The following is a 16,779-nucleotide window of genomic DNA, read 5'->3' as shown; positions in this document are numbered from 1 at the left end:
TATAGTGGGGTTATGTTGGATTGGTCCTTATTAAGCAAACAAATATATATATAATCTTCAAAGCGATGGTAATTAGTTCAATCGGTTTGGCTCTATCTCTCGAATGCGATTTTTTTTGGTGGGGGGAGGAGAAAGAAGAGGGGTGGTCTGCTGTTTCCCTTCTGATTGGTCAACCATCGCTCCTTTTGTTTTGGATATGATTACAGAATTGACTTTCAAGTGCTGCGCGCTCTCTCTCTCTTTCTCCCTCCCTCTCTCTCTCTCTCTCTCTCCCCCTTTCCCCTGCCTCCTTACCCTTAAATGGTACGTGCGTACACCCCGCATCAATCCTCCTGAACAAGCGTAAAGCTCCCTTTTTATGCAAAGCCTGTGGCCAGACATTATGCGTTTGCAATGGTAAGTGCCTTTTTTTATTACTGATTCCCTCCCCACCCCCACCCTCACCCCCAGACTTTGGGAGGGAGGGGGAGGAGAGAGAGAGAGGGAGGGAGAGAGAGGGAAGGTAGGAGAGAGTGAGAGATGGTTTGAGGTTAATTTTCTAGGAAAAAATATGCAAAAGGTTTTGCGGGGGTGTGTGTTTCGAAGCAGTTTTCCACCCTCACTCCTCCTCCATTAAAACTGTGCTTTAAGATGCCCGGACAAACTTCAAGCTTATGTGGAAGACTAAGTGTGTAGTAGTAGTAGTAGTAGTAGTAGTAGTAGTAGTAGTAGTAGTAGTAGTAGTAGTAGTAGTAGTAGTAGTAGTAGTAGTAGTAGTAGTAGTAGTAGTAGTAGAATGGTGGTGGTGTGCCGATTTCCGCGGCTATTCTTCTTATTGCCGGAAGCTACTTTCAGGAATCCGAGGTGCAGCTTAAAACGGGCCGTGCTCTGAAGCCAAAGGAAAGAGGGGGTGGGGTGGGGGGGTTCCGATCTCTTAGCGCCGCCCAAGAACAATGGAACTCGCTTCCCATTCATAGCAAAGTCGCCGCGTCTCCTCGCCCGCCGTGCGTTGCGTGCGCCTGTTAACCTTCCCGTCTGTTCATCGCTCGGCGCTCGGCAGTCAAGTTTTTCCCACGGAGCCCCTTGGCCACTCCGCGCCTTCTTTTGGGGAGCCCGTCTCAGCTTCGCCTTTGCTTTGGATTGCCTTGTCCCGTCCCTCCCCCTAACTACGACTTCACACCAGGGACGGTTAACAAAATTGTCCGTCTCCCCCCCTCCCCCTCCCCAGGTTGCCTTACGTAGGAAGGATGGGAAACGAAGGGCGAACTTCTGGGCACCTGTTAACAATCTTGATGTTTGTCCGCTCCTCCACACACCACAAACTGCTAAATTGTGTTTCTGCTCAATGAAGCGAGATTATGCCAAAGGTGCTTTAAAAAAAAAGGCAACTGGGTTTTCTTTTGTTTTTCCTTGAAGACGTTTCACTTCTCACCCAAGGAGCTTCTTCGGTTCGTCTTGAGGGGAAAATGCACCTGCCTTTTGAAAAAAGCACCTTTGGGAAACCACGACTTGGATGACTGAGAATCTCCATAGACATTTAGCAAGCTATATAAGTATACATTTAAAAGGAGTTTGTAAGTAAAATTATTAATAGGAAAGATGATTGGGGGGGGGGAGAAGTATAAAATAGAAGAGAAATGTGATGAGGAAATATATTAGGTTGTAATGTTAAAATAATGTTTGTGTGTGTGTGTGTGTGTGTGTGTATTTGTGTTACAACCCCTGGTATGCCCATATATATATAAATTTGGTGGTAAGCTATAACTATTATGATACTAAAAAATTGTATTCAGACAACACACTAAACAATGAATGATGAAATGTTTGTTTTAAAAGGGAAAAAAATAAAATTTATTAAAAAAAGACATTTAGCGAGCTTCTAGACCACATCTTAATTATTTTTTTAGAGATGGAGAGATAGAGATGAGTGTTTCTCAGTTCTCCAAGCTCGGAACTCCCTTGTCCTTCAGATAGACAAGGACATCCTGAATGGGAGTGGTGGGAACTGCAGTCCAACAAATCAGGTGGGGGAAATCAGTCAGAAATTGTCCTGGCTGGTTTAGTCTACCTTCACAGAGATAAGAGTTACAGTATCTCCTAACTCTACATTCTTGTCTTCTGTGGTACAGAAACACATCTAAGTGTTTCTCTTAGATACAATTCCTGCAACGTTGGAAAAGAGTAACAAGGGGAGGATGCCATTGTAGAATAAGGCTTTGGATAGGGTGGTGTACTGTTGTGGTAACATCCTGGTTTCCTTCCAGGAAACATAGTTTCTCATAGTTTTTAAAGAGTTGGGGTTCCAATTTTTAAAGCGGTGCTTTACATTTTGTAGTTATATCGCACACAATGATTCAACAGAGAACTTCACAATTGAGCTTTGTGGGTTGTCCCGATTTTGTGCTGTTACTGACTATTGGATGAATAGTGAGCAGATTGTCCAAGACTTTGCTGCTGTTGTTGTTGTTGGCTAGCAATTAGCATTGGTGTGTGTGTGTGTAAATGTGTGTGTGTATACACACATGTGCAAAGTACCACTAAGTCTTGGCATTCTGTTCCTAATTATTTTCATATAGGGAACAGATCTTTAAAGTTGCTAGCTGTATAGCACAAACGTACCAGCCATGAACTATAATAGCGAGTCATTATAATTATTGGCAAAAAATTTTCCCCCAACAAGCATACAGTATATCCCATCTTCCTATTTCAATTTCAAGAACCATCCTAGGCAGGAGTTCAATGGGACGTATTTCTAGTGCACCTGATCAAGGTCATTCTGCCCAGATGCAATGTAGTCTTTTAAATAAATCTGCATTGTTTGTAAAATAATCTAATACTAAGAATAATTACTGTCACTTGTGCCGTGGAAAGGAATATTATTTCCTGTCATTTCTGCAGTGGAAAGAGCATTTGACAATTCTGTTTAACCTACTGTTTGGCTCTGATTTGTAGGACCAGCAAAACAACCTGAAAAAAAATAATCCTGAACTGTTGTTTCTACAAATGTCAGGGGTCCCTATAATTTGCTGTTAATAAACCTAATTATTTTTAATGGAATGCCACTAATTGCCATCCACCTCCGTTCTAATCATTAGTGCTATTGAGCACCATGCAGGAAGAACTTCAGATACTCAGCTGGCTTCGGTCTTGTTGAAATGAAGGGGACGTACACTGGGAAGAAAAACTGGCAATTCAAATAAGTTGTAGGAAAATAATAGCTTGCCTTATTTTTCTCCGCCAAGCTTGAAAAAACAGCTTTTAAAGAAAGAGATCATTGAATTAAAAATACAAGGCCTTGGAAGGGTCAATATCCAGCATATGACATCTACAGTTTTAGATTGTCCCATTATACTAAAACAATACACAATTTTGGCTGTGGGTTGTAACTTTATAAGCAAACACAATTTTCAAAATGATTTTAAAAAATCATTTCACTGTCACTTGGTAAAAAGTGGCCTGATTTGCCCCTGCATTTTAACAATTACTTTGATTTATAAAGGTAGACTAGAGAGAAGGTTTACTCCCTAATTTCAGCATATTTAGTGATTGTTACAAGAATAGCTACATTAACTTAATTTCAACAAATAATACATTATAGTGAATTTATGCTAAGCCCTGTTAAAACTTCTGCCAAATCCATATTTGTCCCCTAAAGTCTTAATTAAAGCTGCTATCTTATTGATAGGATTGCTTGAATTGTCTGATCTGCCGATTAAATATCTAAGCTATTGTTAAATAAAGAAGCAAGGTAGATATAAAGTGAAAACTTCTTTTCCCATCAGTAGGTCTGTATCCTTAAACCTGGTAAAAGGCAAGAATCCAACAGGTATAGCTCCTTGTTCAAGTGTTCCTTTTCAAAGGCACTGGGGAGGAACATGGTACTTATTTTCTGATAAGTACTGCACACTCTGTTGGAAAAAAAAAAGATTGGTTAAAAGAAGACAAGCCGAAGGCAGGAAAAGTTGAGAATGGAGAAGTTCAGTCCTTTGGCAAGACAATAACTTAGGGAGAGGTCTGTTTCACGCTGAATGAACAAACACAAAAAGGGATTGTGGTTTCGTAAGACATTAGATGTTAACCACTTTATCTTGTATACAATTCCATGGATTTGCAAAAAGGCAGAGTCAATAGCAATATAGAAAACATACAAGTTGTACCAGTGAATTTTTCACTGTTCAGAAACTCAAGGATGGAAGTTCTAGCTGCTTTTGCATTTGGCCACTTTACGTCCAATAATAATTGATTTCATACCATCAGCAAAATTGGCCCAGACAATGCTGGAAATGAATCTGCGTTACTGCTATGCTTAGGACCTCTTTCATGAACTCTTATCTAGACCTATCTTTGCCTATTGAATTGAAACTCTGAGGGTTTTTTTTTCTTTCTTATGTACTCTAATATAATTAGCTATGCTTGAGAAATCTCTGTTCAAATTTAGTTGCTTGCATCAGAAATAGGTTTAAAAATGCCAAACCCTGCTAATTAGTACCACGACTGTCCAACTTTATAATGTTGGTTCCGTTTTAGAAAAGAAAAAGAAGAAAGGAATTTACTTTCTCTCAGTGAAAGTAACCCCAAAGTTTATTGGGACATCAAAAATGGATATATATTTTGGGTGATCTCATTTGGCATCTAGTTCTCCAAGGAAACTGGGCCTGGAAAAGGCTACAAATGAGTCAGATTTTCTGTTGTGGCGGAGGACATTTTACACAAAGTCCATTTAAACCCATCTTTGTGTAGATTGAATTATCTCCATCTGTCAGGCAAGACGACCTCCCCCCCAGTATGGAAAATGTATTACAGCAGTTTCCCAACTTATAAACCACGTTCTTAACCAGGTAATAAGTACGGATGCCATAGTCAAAAGACTCAATTGGAAATATCTTCCTTTCTTGTTCGCATCTACTGACAAAAGAAGAAGACATAATTTGTTCCTGGATTGTTACATCTAATGGGACAATAGGTAACGTTGCCAGGGAAGATAATGTTGACAAGAGAATCCAGCTGAGAATTTTATTTGTAACAATACTGAAGGATTCTGAAGGATTCCTTTTTCCTCTGGACCAAATTCTGCAGACAGATAGCTATTTGTGAACACACCAATGGAACTGACTGCAGTCTGTGCAAACCACATTTATAAGATATGAACAGGAAAGCCATTAAAGCTAATCTAAGTAGAAAAGCTTATTTAGGTTAGGGGACAGACAGGAGAGGACATATAGATTTAATAAGCTGATTCGTACATCAGTATATTCGTATATTCGGAAGGTTGGACCCTGTGATGGACTTGTGGGTGTGGGGGCAAGATCTTGAACTTTCAACTAGGTGGGGAAAACCGGGAAGCTTTCAGATTCGGGTTTTCCCAGATTGCCAACATGGCTCTCTTAATAAATTGGAACTTTGAGCAATACTTTGCCTTTGACTCTGATTTACTTTTGGATGCTATTTGGAGCACCATGTATGCACATAACTTGGAGACAAATGACACAGCGTGAGAGATCAGTGATGGGATGCTTGTCCTTAAAAACCAATCATTTAAAATCTGTTATGTAGAGTTTTAGTTTTCACGAGAGCAGTGATGATGAGGGGGTGGGGGGTGGGGGATCAACTGTTCAGCTTCTCCAGCTCAGGCTATTTTTCATCCCATGAAGCCTTCTTCTCCCCAGAGTGGAGAAAATACATACAGATCTCTCTCTCTCTCATACCTTAATTTCTTTTCTTATTTCAGGGCTAATGCCCCGGGGTGCATCTATGGCGTAGGTTGAGAATATTATGAGGGATGATGGACTGTCCCTTCCTTTAGCAGTGCTCTTCTGATCAAATTTAAATCACTCTAGAGTACTACAGCACCAACATCACCATGCCTACTACTCTCGTCCTCCTCCTTTAAGTTCTCCAGCCTCTCCGAATGTACTATCCGAGAGTAAGAAGTATAAATTATTTATATCGGCACTTTTCAAAGTTGTAAGTGAATTAATTGTGAAGATGCCCCCTACCACATTGTGGATCAGGCGAAAGCGATGGGAGGTTTTTTTTTCTAGACAATTGCCCAGCAAGAAACACAAATAAGGCACTACAAGTGATCCTTGACTTACAGCAGTTCATTTAGTGACTGTTCAAAATTACAAGGGCACCGAAACAAGTGATTTATGACCACCTTTCACACTTACCAGCAACCCCGTGGTCATGGGATCTTAATTCAGATTCTTGGCAACTGACTCATATTTTGGATATGAATCTAAAGTTCAAAAAACAAAATTCAACGTACACAAAGTTACAATATAAATGGTGAGGAAGTTCCACTGAATGTGATGTAATACAGGTAGTCCTTGACTTAGAACAGTTCCCTTAGTGACCGGCACTGAAAAAGTGACTTATGAACATTTTTCACCCTTGTGATCGCAGTTCCATAGTGATATGATTTACGTTCGGATGCTTGACAATGGACTCACATTTATAGCCATTGCAGTGTCCTGCGGTCTTGTCATGTCACCTTTTGCAAACCTTCTGACAAGCAAAGACAGCGCGGAGCCCAGGTTCACTTAACAAGCATGATACTAATTTAACCACTGCAATGATTCACTTAGCAACTGTGGCAAGGAAGGTCATAAAATGGGGCAAAACTCATCTAACAAAGCAGAAATTTTGGGCTCAGTTCTGGTCGTAAATCAAAGAAACCCTGTACATGCTCTTTAAAAGACTTAAAGAGGAAAATAAAGTAAAAGCCATACCTTTAAGGTAAAGGTTCCCCTTGCACATATGTGCTAGTCAGTTCTGACTTTAAGGGGCAGTTCTCATCTCCGTTTCAAAGCCGAAGAGCCAGCATTGTCCAAAGACGTCTCATGGGGCAAGGCGCACGGAACCTTCCCAACAAAGTTTATTCCTCTACTTCCATTTTTACATGTTTTTGAACTGCTATGTTGGCAGAAGCTGGGACCAGTAACGGGAGCTCACTCCATTACCTGGCGCTGTTTGTTACACCCTTACAAACAGACAAAAGGAAGTAACAGCTCACTCCCATGCCTCATCTTCTTTCTCATCAACTCTTTAATGAGTCATTTCAAAATAGTCTGTTCCAGTCTATGACAATGGTCATTCAACATGAGTAGCCAGGGTGGGAGGACAAAGGGATTGTCAGGAGACACATGATTATGTCATTGGATAAAGCCTCAGATTACGATTGCCAAAGCACCATTCATCCAAATGATCCCTGCAGGAGGTTTCATAAAAGAGTGTCCCTTATCCACCCCAGGTTTTTGTGCCTAAATTATCCCCTGGGTGCAGGCATTCCCTTGTGCTGCTGAGATTAATGTCAAACAAAGGCACCCATAAATAAGAACCATCAGGCTCCTACTGTAGACATCAAGGGCGTAGCACTAAATTCAGTGAGACTTGTGCATGTGCATCTCTGTGAGATTGCGTCTTTTAAACAATGGCTGAACATCAAACTTACTTCTTCCTTGGTCAGATGGAATTTCAACATTTCCTAGGAAAACAAAAAGGAAGACATTGCCTCTGAATGATGGGATAATCACAACCAAAAATTAAAGGTAGATGTCTCAAAAAGTTCTGGGTGGAAAGTGGTATGATGATGATGAAGAACAACAAGAAGAAAATGATGATGGTGGTAATGAGTTGATCAATGCTCCTTCAATGAATAAACGTTTTAAAATCCCAGATGCTATCAGGCTCCTCAAGGTCATGTTGTTGAACACCTCATGAACTTGTCCATCCAGAAAAGTTCTGCCTAAATGTTGCATGGGTGAAAAGGAGAAAGGGCAGGTAGTCCTCAATTTAGGACCACAGTTAGGACAGGAATTTATGTGGCTACTAAGCCAGGTGGCTGTTAATGGAGTCGTCCCCAGTTTTTACGATCGTTTCTGCCACTGGCAAAAAAGTAAATCGCCGCAGTCGCAAAGTGAATTATGCAGTCGTTAAGCAAATCTGGCTTCCCCCATTGACTTTGCTTGTCAGAAGCCAGGTCCTAAATGGAGATTGCATGTCACACACACACACACACACACACACACACACACACACACGGATGCAGGAGGCTGCAACCGTCATAAATAAAAGCTTATTGCAAGGTGTTCGCATTTTGATCACATTAGCACTATGGATGGCTGGGATGACCGTAAGTGCGAGGAGTGGTTGTAAGTTGCTTATCTGTCCCTTTGAGCAATCACTAAAGGAATGGTTTGTAAGTAGAGGATTCTCTACATCAGGGTGTCCCCATGTCTTTCACAACTGTGCAGGGAAAAGAAACATTGTATGTTGTTTTTGTTTTCCTGCTCCACCCTCAAAGCTCTGCATACGTTGTCTTGTCCATCAAACTTAAAAGATACAGGAAACTGACTGCTTTTGGCCTTTGCTCAGGTTCCCCATCTGCAAAGCAAGGATCTTCTGAAGCAGGAACTGCCAGGGAGAGCGGGAGGCTAATTCGAAAGGAGGGGGGGGGATCTATTTTTGACTGCCATTTGTTAGCAACTCAAGCATAACCTTCTAAAAATATGCTCCACTCTTAACTTTCCAGTAGATGCATTCTAAGAATGCCACCCTATCTTTAAGGTAGATTAAACATAAGCCAAGGAGGCATCAGTCTACAAAAGTGTTGTTTCGGTGTAGTTGGGAGATATCTCTTCCAGAATTGAGCTCGATCTTGCCGGTTCACCCCTCACTGCTCATTTCAGCCATTAATTTTGTTTCTCTCTCTCCCCCCTCCCACCTTTCTTTGTTTCTAAGCAAGCAGCCAATTAAATTTCACAAGGCCCTGAACGACCATGGATGGAGTTGTGTACGCTAGTGTCCATTGTCTTGTGTAGGGCAGGCAAGAAGGAAGCAGATGGCTGAGGGAGACCAGCAAGAAAGAAAGAAAGAGAGAGAGAGGGGGAGGGAGGGAGGGAGGAGGTTTGAGGTTTGTGTTTTTATACAGAATATATTTGCAGATTTTTATTTTTTCTTAAAGGGAGACTTCAAATTTTCGAGAGGGGTATCAAAATTAATTTCTCTGAGGGAACTTTGGGATGTTTTTCCAACCGATACAGTCTGGACTTTTCCATCTGAATGTAGAGATGGGTTTTTGCTTGTGACCACAATTGAGCCCAAAATTTATGTTACTAAGTGAGACATTTGTTAAGTGAGTTTTGCCCCATTTTACGACCTTTATTGGCACTGTTGTTAAGTGAATCACTGCAGTTGTTAAGTTAGTGACATGGTTGTTTTAGTGAATCTGGCTTCCCTATTGACTTTGCTTGTCAGAAACTCACAAAAGGTGATGACGTAACCCTGGGACATTGCATCCGTCATAATTATGAGTCAGTTGCCAAGCATCTGAATTTTGATCACATAAACATGAGGTTGCTACCACGGTCGTAAATGTGAAAAGCGTCCATTAGTTACTTTTTTCAGTGCCATTGTAATCTTAAATGGTCACTAAATGAATTGTTGTAAGTGGAAGATTACCTGTATTTGATCTTTTGCCTTGGCCTACAATCCAACTGACATCCATTCAACAAACATGCTTATTAACCGATTGTTGAACACAAACCTCTTAGTTAATGAATTAGCTGTTTATTGCAGGAGAACACAGGACAGCTGCAGGCAGAGTCTGCAGTTTTATATGTAAAGGTAAAGGTTCCCCTCGCACATATGTGCTAGTCGTTCCCAACTCTAGGGGGCGGTGCTCATCTCCGTTACAAAGCCGAAGAGCCAGCACTGTCTGAAGACATCTCCGTGGCCATGTGGCCAGCATGACTAAACGCCGAAGGTGCACAGAACACAACAGTAACAACCTTCCCACCAAAGGTGGTCCCTATTTTTCTATTTGCTTTTTTACGTGCTTTCGAACTGCTAGGTTGGCAGAAGCTGGGAGAAGTAATGGGAGCTCACTCCGTTACGCGGCACTAGGGATTCGAACCGCCGAACTGCCGACCTTTCTGATCGACAAGCTCAGCGTCTTATCCACTCAGCCACCGCTTCCCTGTAGTTGTATATGTAGAATTTGGCAATTCATACAAGGATGTGTAGATTGGGGGCCTCCACTCAGCATTGGGATTTGAAGCAAGATATTCTGAAATATTTTCTCCTCCTATTTTCTCCACTGTAACAACCGTGCCAGGTGGTTGAGCTAAGAGAGAATGACTGGCCCAAGGTCACCCAACTGGTTTTGATGGGTAAGGTGGAATTCAAACTTACAGTCTCCCAGTTTTTAGCCTGATGTGTTAACCACTAGACCAAACTGGCTGTACACTTATACACTTATACTACATATATATTTATAACTACATAACTTATAAGTATATACTCAGAAGTGGTATTCTGCTGGTTCGTACTGGTTCGGGCGAACTGGTAGTGGTGGCAATGCGACGCTACACCCACTCACCCAGATGTCATCACAGACCTTCTGTGCATGCCCAGACATACCGCCCGCGAGTGAAACAAGCACACGGGCGCTCCCGTTACCGAACCAGTAGTGAAGATAATAGGATACCACTACTGTGTATACTTATACTGCAGTGGCTTGTCTAAATTCAGAGGGACTTGATCCCAGCAGGGGCAACCTATTTCATATCTAGATGATTTGGCCCCAATACTAATAGCACTTTGTGCTTAATCAAAAAGATCTGAACCCTTTTAGGTGGTCTACATCTGATCCACAGCAATGCAGCCCAAGATTTGTCCTTGTTTGTGGTAGTGGGAAAGTTAGTTGCACTGGTAAGGAATTTATTCTCCTTTTCACCAAAAACGAAGCTCCTATAACTTTTGGTAGAAAAAAGAATATTGAAATGGACATAAAATGCAATGCAAGCTGAAATTCCAACTTTGCACAAAGCTTCAACATTGTCAAATGCCGCCTTCGATGTTCCAATAGAAGATAATATATGTACAGTAGCTCAGGATGGAATTGTGAAGTCCTTGTCAATTTTGGTGGGTGTGTAATTTCTTTTCCTTGATAGTTCCTTGATTAGAGTATAGTATATTTCCTGCTTGATCATTTGCTTTAATCCTTGCTGATTTGGGTGTTGGCTGTGTTCTGGTCTTCTTGTTTCCTTCTTAGCTTTTTGTGGTCTCTTTTGAATGGTGTGCAAATGTGGTTTATTCCAGTGTGTCTATTAATCGCTGAGAACTTGCTTCTTCATTCACAAGGGTGCTTTGTACCCTCCAATTTCATGTCACCCACTCTTTTTGTTTATTTTGTTTGCCTTTGCCTTCTCCCCAATTCTTCAGTGGGATCCTTGGCCACCAAAAAACTACCTACAGTAAGGATGGAAAGTGGCCTAGAACCAATGCTGTTTTCTCTGCTCCTAGCCCAAGATTTTAACTACTGCACCATACTGGTTATCAGTGTGACACATTTAATGATAGGACCATGCACAGTTTTGGTTTTGATTCCAGGGGGAAAAAACCAAATTTCAGATGGCAAATGTGTACAACTCTCAAAAATAGTTGGGCTTTTATTGAGATCATATGGCAGATGCAGAGGGCAATCTTATGGCTGCTTTAAGGCATTCCAGATAGATCTGGTCTCATGCTCCTGTGTGCTCCAATGCATATTATTATTATTATTATTATTATTATTATTATTATTATTATTATTATTATTTCCAAAGTTAGACACAGTCATGTTCAATATGAATTTTACAGTTGCCCCCTCTTTAATTTCCTGTAGAGTTGAAGTAGCGACTCTGACACCACATGGATTGGGGTTACTGCACATTATTTCTCCCAGATCCTTTGGTTCAAAAAAAATCCGCATAATGTGGCCTTTTAATTTCAACTAGGTTGAAATTAAAGGATTTAAAAAACAAAATAACCAAGTGTTCATATTTTGGGGACAGAAATGGATTTTTCCAAACACGAAACCTGGAGACACTCCAAGTGACTGATGGTCAAGATACCTTATTGGATTGCTGTACTCTTGCTCTAGAATAGTGGTTCTCAACCTTTGGGGGTCGAACGACCCTTTAACAGGGATTGCCTAAGACTATCGGAAAACAGATATATTTTTTAAAAAATACGGAAAACATAAAATAATTTTATGGTTGGGGGTCACCACAACATGAGGAACTGTATTAAAGGGTCGCGGCATTAGGAAGGTTGAAACCCATTGCTCTAGAAGAATTCAAGGGCAATTGCACAGCATGGTTTAAACATATTGTGCATTTTGTTGTCTGTATCTGAGCCAGTAACAATGGAGGATATCCATCTCTGAACCTGATTCATTTAAAATGCTGGTAATAATCTTCACCAGTTCTTGACAACTCATGTTCTCAAGAGCTTCATTTGTACAAAACCTAAGAAGCTATGTTTTAATTTCAAAGCATCTAGTTCTGGGATGGCGAACCTATGGCACTCGTGTCATAGGTGGCACGTGGAGCCATTTGTCAGGGCACGCAAGGCATTGCCCTGTCAGCTGAGTTCAGCCTTTTTGCCTTTCCCAGGCTCCAGAGGCTTTATAGGAGCCTGGGGAGGGCGAAAAGAGCCTCCCCCCCTATCCAGAGGCCCTCCGGAGACCAGGAGCTTCCCTGAAGCCTCCGGAGTGCAAAAAACCGGCCCTATGGGCAAACAGGAAGTTCAGGAACTGACTTCTGCTTGCTTGTAGGGTTGGTTTAAGCCCTCCAGAGGCTTCAGTGAAGCCTCCTGAAGGTCCCTGAAGCCTCTGGAGGGCCTCCAGGGGTGGCGGGAGAGGCTGTTTTCACCCTCCCCAGGCTCCTATAAAGCTCTGGAGCCTGGGGAGGGCGAAAAAAGCATGAAAAAATGGGGGGAGCACCTCTCATTCGCGCATGCACACTGGGAGTCGCACATTGCATTATGGGTGCAGCACATCCGCACATGACCCCCCCCTACGCTCCCTCCCATGGCACGTGAGCCAAAAAAGTTTCACCATCGCTGATCTAGTTCTTACAAGGGTACATTAACCACTGTGCCTCTTTCATGAGAATTCTTTTAAAGTACTGCTACATCAACAGCTTGTAGATTTCCTAAGCATCCTTTTTGTTTTGGTTTGATTTTCTCCTTGGAATGGTACATCGTGTTCTGACTCCAGAAAACACCAGGGAGCCTTCTTGGATTGTGCCAGCCTTTATCATCCTAATCCTTTAAAGATTATTGGGAAATCACAGAATTTTCAGATAGGAAAGTCAGAAGGATGGGGAGTTATCCCAACACATCTGCACATAGCATGATGGAGAAGCAAAGAACAAAAAGGAGGAAAACTTCCCCTCCCTCCAAAAAAAGAGTTGGAATAAGTATCAGTGGCCCTAGAATTCCTTGGATTAATAAACAAACAAAAACAATGATTAACCCTCAGTTGGGGGTGTCATGGTCTGGTGGTTAAGATGCTGGGACTTGTCAACTGGAAGGTTGGCAGTTTGAGATCCAACCGTGTGACAGGGTGAGCACCCATTCTGACTCCAGCTCCTGCCAACCTACCAGTTTGAAAACATACCAATAGATAAATAGGTACCATGTTGGTGGGAAGGTAACAGCATTCTATGCACCTTTGACATATAATCATACTAGCCATATGACCACCGAAGCATCTTCGGACAACACTGGCTCCTTTGCATAGGACATGGATTTGAGCACCACCCCCTAGAGTTGGACACAACTGGACAGAGGAAACTTTTACCTTTAATCCTCAATTATGGAGGAGAAAGTGCTGTTGCCCAGATATAGCTTTATTTTTAGATTAAGCACAAGGATTCCTTAACAGGAAAAAAAAATAGAGACTCAAATCATTTTATTTAATAATTAAAAACTTTAAAACTTGGAGTAGAGGATAACATCTTGGTGAGGTTTGATGCCTCATCATTGTTTACCAATGTATCACTAGAAGAATCAATGTTCTCGATCAGCTGAATATCAGAAGGACTGCCTAAAGATATTACATACCTGATAAAATTTCTCATTTCCTTTAGAAAAGAAAACATTATAAACATAATTCTGTAAGAGCTAGATGGTCATTGCTGTTAATAGTTATTACCAATGTTATTCTAGAAGGCTCTAAGCAGACAGCTTTAAATCTGTGCTGGCTTAGATATATTAATGTGCTTGTATTATCTGGCAGAATGGAAAAGAGCTGTTGAAATCTGCAAAGCACTCATATGGACAACACGAGGCTATAAAATTCATTAAAAATAAGAATAGATTTCCATTCTTGGGACATTACAATGAAATGATGTGATGAGGCACATCTGAACCAGGAAGTGTACCGGAAGAAGATCACATGCAGACTTACTTCAATGCTGCATCCTCAATAAATTAAAAAAAAAACATTGGTTATTAAATCACTGATGTACAGCGCTGACAAAATAAGTGATGCAAATAGTACGCCGAAGGAAATTAATCACCTGTACATTACAAAGGATATAACTACAGGAAGTGAAATAGCAGAATGCCAAGGAAGGATTATATGCAGACCTTCCATTCATCTCATGTGCGATTTGCAGGCTAAGGAGGGGGGGGACGGGACAGGACGCTATTAAATAGCAAAGATATAAGAACTAGAACTATTACGGTGGACTACATACAACAGCTGCTGCTTTCTGTTAAGGATAAACTTCCCCCAGCTAAGATCTAAAGAATATATAAAATAAATTCTCAGTGTGGGGACAATTACAAAAGGTGAGTGCATTGTAATGAATGTATTGTGTAAAGCTCTCATGTGCTGGTTTGAGCAAAACTCATTCAGTTGTGGTTTACTGAGCTGATTATGGTTAAGTATAGTTTTCACATGGTTGTACATAAATCAAGGAGAAGATTATACTGTATAGTGGTACCTTGGTACTCAGCTGCTTTGAAACTCATCGAATTTAGTACTCAATGCATTTTGAAGCAAAAATTTTGACCCAGTACCATTGTTTGATACTCAACACACAAGAGTTGGTATTGGTTGCCTTGTGACTCACAACACTATTCCTGTGGGAAAAAAATGTTTGGCACTCATTGTTTTTTGGTATTCATCGTGACTCCCAGAATCAATTAATGATGAATACCGAGGTACCACTGTAATAGAATTTCAAAATAAAACAAACCTGATAGGTCATCTAGGCTAACATTTTTCTTCTTCCACAAGCTTGGAAAAGTCTGACCAATTTAAATATTAGGCAGGAAGGCAGGTCCATCACTTCCTTTTCAGTGTGAATAGTTGTCAGACGGATAACTGAGAAACTTGACAATATTATAAAAATTCTGGAGAAGTGCAAAGCCATATTGAACATGACTGTGTCTAACTTTGGAAATAATAATAATAATAATAATAATAATAATAATAATAATAATAATAATAAAAAGATGCATTGGAGCACACAGGAGCATGAGACCAGATCTATCTGGAATGCCTTAAAGCAGCCATAAGATTGCCCTCTGCATCTGCCATATGATCTCAATAAAAGCCCAACTGTTTTTGAGAGTTGTACACATTTGCCATCTGAAATTTGGTTTTTTCCCCCTGGAATCAAAACCAAAACTGTGCATGGTCCTATCATTAAATGTGTCACACTGATAACCAGTATGGTGCAGTAGTTAAAATCTTGGGCTAGGAGCAGAGAAAACAGCATTGGTTCTAGGCCACTTTCCATCCTTACTGTAGGTAGTTTTTTGGTGGCCAAGGATCCCACTGAAGAATTGGGGAGAAGGCAAAGGCAAACAAAATAAACAAAAAGAGTGGGTGACATGAAGTTGGAGGGTACAAAGCACCCTTGTGAATGAAGAAGCAAGTTCTCAGCGATTAATAGACACACTGGAATAAACCACATTTGCACACCATTCAAAAGAGACCACAAAAAGCTAAGAAGGAAACAAGAAGACCAGAACACAGCCAACACCCAAATCAGCAAGGATTAAAGCAAATGATCAAGCAGGAAATATACTATACTCTAATCAAGGAACTATCAAGGAAAAGAAATTACACACCCACCAAAATTGACAAGGACTTCACAATTCCATCCTGAGCTACTGTACATATATTATCTTCTATTGGAACATCGAAGGCGGCATTTGACAATGTTGAAGCTTTGTGCAAAGTTGGAATTTCAGCTTGCATTGCATTTTATGTCCATTTCAATATTCTTTTTTCTACCAAAAGTTATAGGAGCTTCGTTTTTGGTGAAAAGGAGAATAAATTCCTTACCAGTGCAACTAACTTTCCCACTACCACAAACAAGGACAAATCTTGGGCTGCATTGCTGTGGATCAGATGTAGACCACCTAAAAGGGTTCAGATCACTTCCTTTTCAGTGTGAATAGTTATCAGACGGATAACTGAGAAACTTGACAATATTATAAAAATTCTGGAGAAGTGCAAAGCCATCTTAATCGTGATACCCTGTTTTCCCTGAAAATAAGACCTCCCCAGATAATAAGCCCAATTGGGCTTTTGAGCTCATGTGCTAAAATAAGCCCTCCCCCGAAAATAAGCCATCCCCAAAAATATTGCAACGTAGCAGCAGCCATGAGGTAACCATGCTCACCACCTCCTGCACCTCAAAAATAATAAGACCTCCCTGAAAATAAGACCAAGTGCTTATTTCGGGGGCGAAAAGAAAATAAGACCCTGTCTTATTTTGGGGGAAATATGATAGATAAGTTCTGTATCTATTCAGAGACAATAAGCAGAAAGCATGTAGAGTTAGTTTTGCTTTCAACGGATCTACATAAAAATAGCTCAGAAATATGTTTCAATATTTGCCCCATTTAAAATAGCTTCACCTTTTTCACATATGCTTTGTTTAGTAAACAAAATTTAATATTATCATCCAATAAAATATTGATGCCTTAGTAAATAGAAATTATCATATG

The 16,779-nt window shown here is 40.7% G+C and overlaps 1 protein-coding gene across 1 annotated transcript in view; it reads left to right on the top strand.

Annotated features, from left to right (window-relative positions):
- The first annotated feature begins 229 nt into the window (after positions 1 to 229).
- Positions 230 to 16,779, top strand: part of ELAVL2 (ELAV like RNA binding protein 2) — a 203,093-nt gene continuing 186,543 nt past the window's right edge. Inside the window, exon 1 of the mRNA XM_081942742.1 lies at positions 230 to 396. The gene's annotated coding sequence lies outside the window, so the exon portion shown is untranslated. The remainder of the gene's footprint in view (positions 397 to 16,779) is intronic.

The sequence above is a fragment of the Natrix helvetica genome (genome assembly GCF_964273705.1).
Source record: "Natrix helvetica genome assembly, chromosome: 2".
NCBI classification, from domain to species: Eukaryota; Metazoa; Chordata; class Lepidosauria; order Squamata; family Natricidae; genus Natrix; species Natrix helvetica.
The sequence above is the reverse complement of the archived record's forward strand: the minus strand, read 5'-3'. Positions and strand labels throughout refer to the sequence as shown.